Source organism: Stegodyphus dumicola, chromosome 7 (genome assembly GCF_044657685.1).
Source record: "Stegodyphus dumicola isolate Sdum_Otavi_A_Nest chromosome 7, ASM4465768v1".
NCBI classification, from domain to species: domain Eukaryota; kingdom Metazoa; phylum Arthropoda; class Arachnida; order Araneae; family Eresidae; genus Stegodyphus; species Stegodyphus dumicola.
Window position 1 is genome coordinate 13,321,329 of NC_140774.1, and position 6,255 is coordinate 13,327,583.

The window sequence follows — 6,255 nt, forward strand, 5'->3', positions numbered from 1 at the left end:
AATAGTAACCTCTTTTTATAAATCGCTCTGAACTGTATCATTTCGTTCTTACAAATGTTCACTATTTCATTAGTAACAAAAAGCTATGTAAATATCTCAGTATCGACTAACTTCAACAAAATAACAACTTTTAAATAAAGCAGTTGACTGTGACAGAGTATACCTATCCCTCGATTTACACGGTACTCGTTTTACACGATTTCAGTTTTACACTGTTTAAAAATTAACGGATTTCAAAAACTTGGTAAAAATGTATATTCGGCTGCATATACGCAAATGCATATACTTGAAGTCATTTTTGAATCTCATTCCTTTGGTAACACTGGTGGTAACAACAAGGATGGTTCCCCGTGCTGTAAAACAGCAATCACCGTAGTATGTATATGTATTTCACAGCATAAAAGCTATATGTTTCATGTTAACTAATGGAAGTATCAGTATTTTAGCAGCAAAGCTTACATCATTTTTATCTACATATTTGAATGCTTACTGGTAAGTTTTCAACATTTATATTTTTGTGCCATTTTTATTTTATTTTTTGGCATATGTTTTAGAACAAATGGAGAATGATTAATCTCTTACTCTTATGGATGCTTGGAAGAAATTTACAATCTTAGGTTGGGTTAAGCATGTTGAACTGTCATATACGCAGATTTAACAATCAATGCTCAACGTATGCTGGAAAGCAATATGGCTGAATGCTGCTAAAGATGAGAATGATAGATAACCATTACAGCATGAATATTCTCCGATCACTAAATTGGTCTAAACTATAGGAAGAGAAGATTTTGAGGATTAAGCTCAAGCAAGATATTGAAGAAATAATGGTTGATGAAGAACTAAATGAGGATGAGTTAGTTAACATGATTCGTGAAAGAAATAAACACGATGAAGAGCAATCTGAACCGTTTGCGTTCACAGCAGGAATCATGAGCGTAGTACTTAAATTGGGAAGAAGACTGGGTAATCATTTTGTACAATATGACGCGAATGTTGAACGAGCTTCCCAATTCCAACGGGAGCTTAATAAGTACTTAAATCAATATGAAGGGGTTTACAAAGGTTTAGGGGGAAAAAAACCCTATGCAATTGTTACTTACGGATTTCATTACAAAGTCTTGTCGATCTGAGATCTTTCCTAATTCGTCAATCACTGAAGCAGAATCTCTTCGAGAACGCTCAAGTGATGAAAGTGACATCATACCAATTAATAAGAAAAACTAATAGTTCATGAAAGTGATGACAGTGATTAAACTTATAATAATTTTTGAGTCTTATATTTTCCTAATGTAAAATAAATTAACTTCTATTTACCTATATATATTTGTTATTTTATGAACGAAGTATAACTTTATTTATTTTATGATGTCTTACTTTTGTTTTATGTAAATAAATAGCTAAATTATGCACATTTAGTGTGTTTTCCCTTTTACACGGTTTTCCATAGCAACATTCAAGATTTCGATTTACGAGGTTTTGTGCGGAACCTATCTTCGGTTAGAGTAGAAAAAGGGTACCCCTTGTATTATCAAGTTGTGCATGATAACTGATCTGTTGGGGACAGGGGCCCACAAGCGGCCGAGCGTTAAAATCGCTGAACACTGGTAGTTCGGTCCGAGGTTCGAATCCCGCGAACGGGCTGGCTGCATGGGCGTTTTCGTGGTTTTCCCCATGTGTAACGTGTATACGAGCCAGTTTCCCTTAGAAAGTCCTCCACGAAAGACATCCCTCCCCTTAGGCAGATAGCCCTAGTGTGCTTTGCCGTATTCTCAATACACACACACACCTTAATGTTGGACACAGGAAGCAACTTGCGACATTTTTGTCTAAGAGAATAAAAAAACAATGTTCTTTTACAGGGTAATACATAATGATTGAGTGTTTAAATATTTTAGCGAAATTAATATTAAAATAATATATCACAGCATTAACAAAACATTGTTTCATTTATCATTGTTCATTATTGTCTGTTTCATTTATCGCCAAGTTGTAGTTTCATTTATGGTAGCCTGAGTAGTTGAATGTTATGGAAACCCTATTATGGCGTAATCGGTTGCATGATTGCGGTAAATTCGTAAGGGCTTGTGGTGTGTGTAGATTAGGAAGTATAGTGCTTGTTTTGTGACGGTAAAATGGCTGAATGTGGTAAGATTAATTTCAAGTTTCTGTTCTGTACGATTTGGAAAGAAAGGGGAAAAAGAGCATTACTTGACTGGTGTGTAAATGAAGGTTTACTTAGTAGCCATTATTAAGTGTCCTGTTTGTAGGAAGGAAATGCGTATAGTCAAACGTCGGACGATAACGGCGCTACAGAGGATATTTTTTATTATTATTCCGTGAATTTATGTTGCGACGCCAGTATACAGATTCTAGCTCAGGTAATTTTAGGAAGTTTTTGGATGCTGTTAAGGAATTTTGTTTGACTGAAGACATGTTAATTCGTAAATAACTTAAGTGGATATTTCCTTTGTGTAATGCAAAGATGAATTTCCTTTTTTATGTTATTTCATTGTTTGGTTTAAAATATAGTTTATTGAGATTATATATTTTTTGTTGGCTGCTCCTTTGACTTTTTAAGTGAATATAGTTCAATATGTATGTGGACAAAGTCAAGGGAGTGCACAATGCCTAGTTTGTGCAATTCTCTGATTTTTTTTTTAAGTGAAAATAGGTTGATGTGTACATGGATACCCAGTTTGAGCAATTTTATGTCTTGTTATTTTGGCTTTGTGTAGCGGCCGCTACACAAGCCAAAATAACTTTAAGCCCTTTTTTTTCTCTTCAGTAATTCTATTGGCTACATGCAGACTTCATTCGCGTGTTCGTTTGTACGACTTTCCGCCGGCGACGTGTGTGTTTCGTTGTTCGATTTACATCGCTAGCGTAGTCATGTGGACGTCACTTTTACATGTGGTAGAATGACTGGCAAGTTTGAGGAGGGGCATAGTTTGACATCTGCCGTATAAGAGTTTAGAATTGATAAGTGTTCTTTTAGACGCTTTCCGCCCATCCGGTGTAGTGATTACAGACCCTGACTGCGACGGGCCCGGTCCGAATCCCTGAGAAGGCATGGTTGTAACTGTCGTCTCTTCATAAGAGGCAACAGTGGCCACCCATTAGGTGCTTCCGTAATAAAATGGCCACCACTTCAGGCCCTTGTAGCGGCGCAAGGCTTAAGGCTATTAAATAAAGCGCCCGGCTATTAAAAAATGTTTCAGACCCTTTCCAGTTGACAGTCTTTGCTGTAAGAAAATTTGGTGGTGTTCGTCCAAGGAGAACAACGGTGACTGATAGCCGATATCGAAACCGTACAGCGGGCAACACTGCTCAGCAGTTGCAACTGGATGGTAGATGTCCCGGCTTACTGTACCAGGCGACTTCATTAATATATCGTATTCACCCGCCGTCTTGAACGCTGCATACTATTGACAGCAGCCAATGGGCCCCTTGGTTTACAACGGTGTAGAGAGCATAAAAGACTGAACACCTCATCACTGGAGTAACATTGTTTTTAACAATGAGACTCGTTTCAGTCTGAAAAACGATACTCTGTTCCAGTTCATATGGAAAGTGGTAGAGACACGCATTCATCGCACTAACATCAAGGGGAAAGACCGCTGGGGTAATCCTGGTGTCCTTGTGTGGGGAGGCATTATGATGAACTGGCAGATGGACCACTACACTTTCGACAAAGTAACACTTACCGGTAATCTTTACTGTGATGAAGTTATACTTTCCCTCATGCATCTTTTCCGGGATGGCATTGGTCCATTTATGGATGACAATGCGCAGTCACTCAGTACTTATGCTGTTGAAGAGCTCCTAAAAAATGAGGATATTCACAAAATGGACTGGCCAGCGTGCTGCCTGATTTAAACAGCACTGAACATGTATGAGATACTTTAAAGATGCGCCTAGCGGCACGATCTTACCTTTCGGGGAACATCTGATCATTAAAACATGCTGTTTCAAGGAAGAGAACTTTTACATTATAAGGTATTTCTCCCGCTTTCCTAGCGTGCCTTCGTGGTGTAGTGGTTCTGCATTCTAGGCCGGTATTCCAAAAGGTCCGTGGTTCGATTCCCGGCGAAGGCGTTTGCTCATTTTTCATCTTGCCTGCTTCCAAAGAATATCCTAATGTCTCTACAACATCAAGAATTGTTAGATAACCTGGTGTTCAGTATCGACAGACGGTGCAATGCAATCATTGCAGTTAGAGGTGGTCATATCCCTCATTAAGGCTCTTTGGTTTGTTGCTGTGCCTCTAGCATAGAAAGTTTTTTTGTATCAACGCCATTCTGTCAATAAAGCCTGTATCTATTTGTTCCATACTGTATGCTTCCTGTTCATTTTTATGTTACTATACTTTCCTCCTTCTTTAACGTGTTGAGCGCGGTGGTGATATTGCCGTCATTTTCCCCGGCAAACAGGGAGCACTGAGGGGGGATGAACAGAAGATTGTTTTGCTTCCCCTTCTTATTTTTTCGTTCGGACTGGGACAATGGTGCAGCCAATGCATACGTATACGAACGGAAAAAATGCGACCTCCTAGAGACGATTACTTAGAAAAAGCCACGGAAGTGTAGAGACAATTTGATAATAGAAAATTTTGGTTTGTTTTTGAAAGTAGTCATAGCCCATAAGACTGAAAATGTTCGGAAGAGAAGGAGACAGCGATACGTCGAGTGAATTATTTTTTATCATCCAAACTTTAATTATTACCGAGTATTATGCTTGTCATCGTTGGAAGATGACAATTCATTAGACAAAGCAGTGGATCTTGACAATGACAGATGGGGTATATGTGCTGAAGAAAGCAGTGACCAAAGTCAATGGTTTGATCCAAAAAACAACCAGTCAAATAGTGTGCCTTTTACGATTGCCTAAAGTGCCAAGCCAAATAAAATAAGTAATTTTTAATAAATTCAAATAAATAAGTTTTAATAAATTTCATTGAAATTTTCACATTTCATTTTTTAATTTTGATACTGTTGGCCTTTAGACAGCCAAACGAAAAATTCTCTGTCGGTCCCAGAGACCGAAGTCCCGCCCAACGTTTTAAGTACTACATTTTGCTTCTAGGGAATGAATTTCATGTCTTCCAATTATTTTTTGCGGAATTATGCCCCAAATTAGAAAAGTTCCTTAAGTTTGACACACTATCGTAGTATAACGAATACTAAAAAACATTGACGTATACAGTACTAAGGCGAATACTAAGTATTGGAACATTTAACGCTTTGTAAACGTAAACACTGATCAGCTGACTGCGTCCATGGCCCACGCATTCACCTTTTCTAATATAAGATTATATCATATCCACAAAATTCCTTAAGCAATCCTTATGCTCTGAACTGCTGGTAGTCGAGATACTTCCAGTTAAAAAAATAAAATATTTTAAATGATATAAAGCTTCATGTTTCGTCATTTTTTAATTTAAAGAAACCAATCTTCTAAAGGTTGCGAAATGTAACTTTTTGTACGATTCCCCGATCACTGTATTTATATTGTATAAAAGCTTAAACTCATTACATAAATCAAAAAGCAAAACGCTTTCCTCCAAAATGCCAATAATTGACCGAGATATTTTTAATTTCAAAATTTGACATTTCTAACGTAATTTTCGCTTTCCTTTGAAGAGGTTGAATAAACAAATAAATGAAATTTAAGTTAATTTCTCCCCCTCTATTATCAATCAGTTATGTTCCTTTGTGATTTACTAATGCGTGTATTCTTATAATTTTTCTTACATATGAGATGCCGAAAGAATTTTCACGCAATTTGCAGGTTTCCAAATGCTTAAGATATGTCTTCAATATTCTCATAGATACTCTCGCGGCCTGGAGATAAAAATGCTTTATTTCGTACAGTATTGCCACTGCTTACTATAAAAATCTTTGCGTTTGTTAATAAAAAATTTGTTAAAGTTTTATAAAATATGAAAGAGATAACAGAACAAATTTGAAATTCAACATTCGGGCTTCTTGGGAGGACTTATTCAAAAGTTGATGGCTTTTAGGTACCGTTTCTTTTTCACTATGCAAACAGCATGCATACATTCATGCAGATTTTTCATTATTTAATTCTTTTAAGTATAACACATGGCGATAATATTTGGTAGCAACAATTTTAAAAGTGGTATAAGGCCTTTAAGCGTTCCGACGCAAAATGCTGTTTCGAAATTAATATCCCATGCGTCCCTTTTGGGCTAAAACATCCTTCAAAATAATGTCAAAGGTTTCTTTCTATGCAATT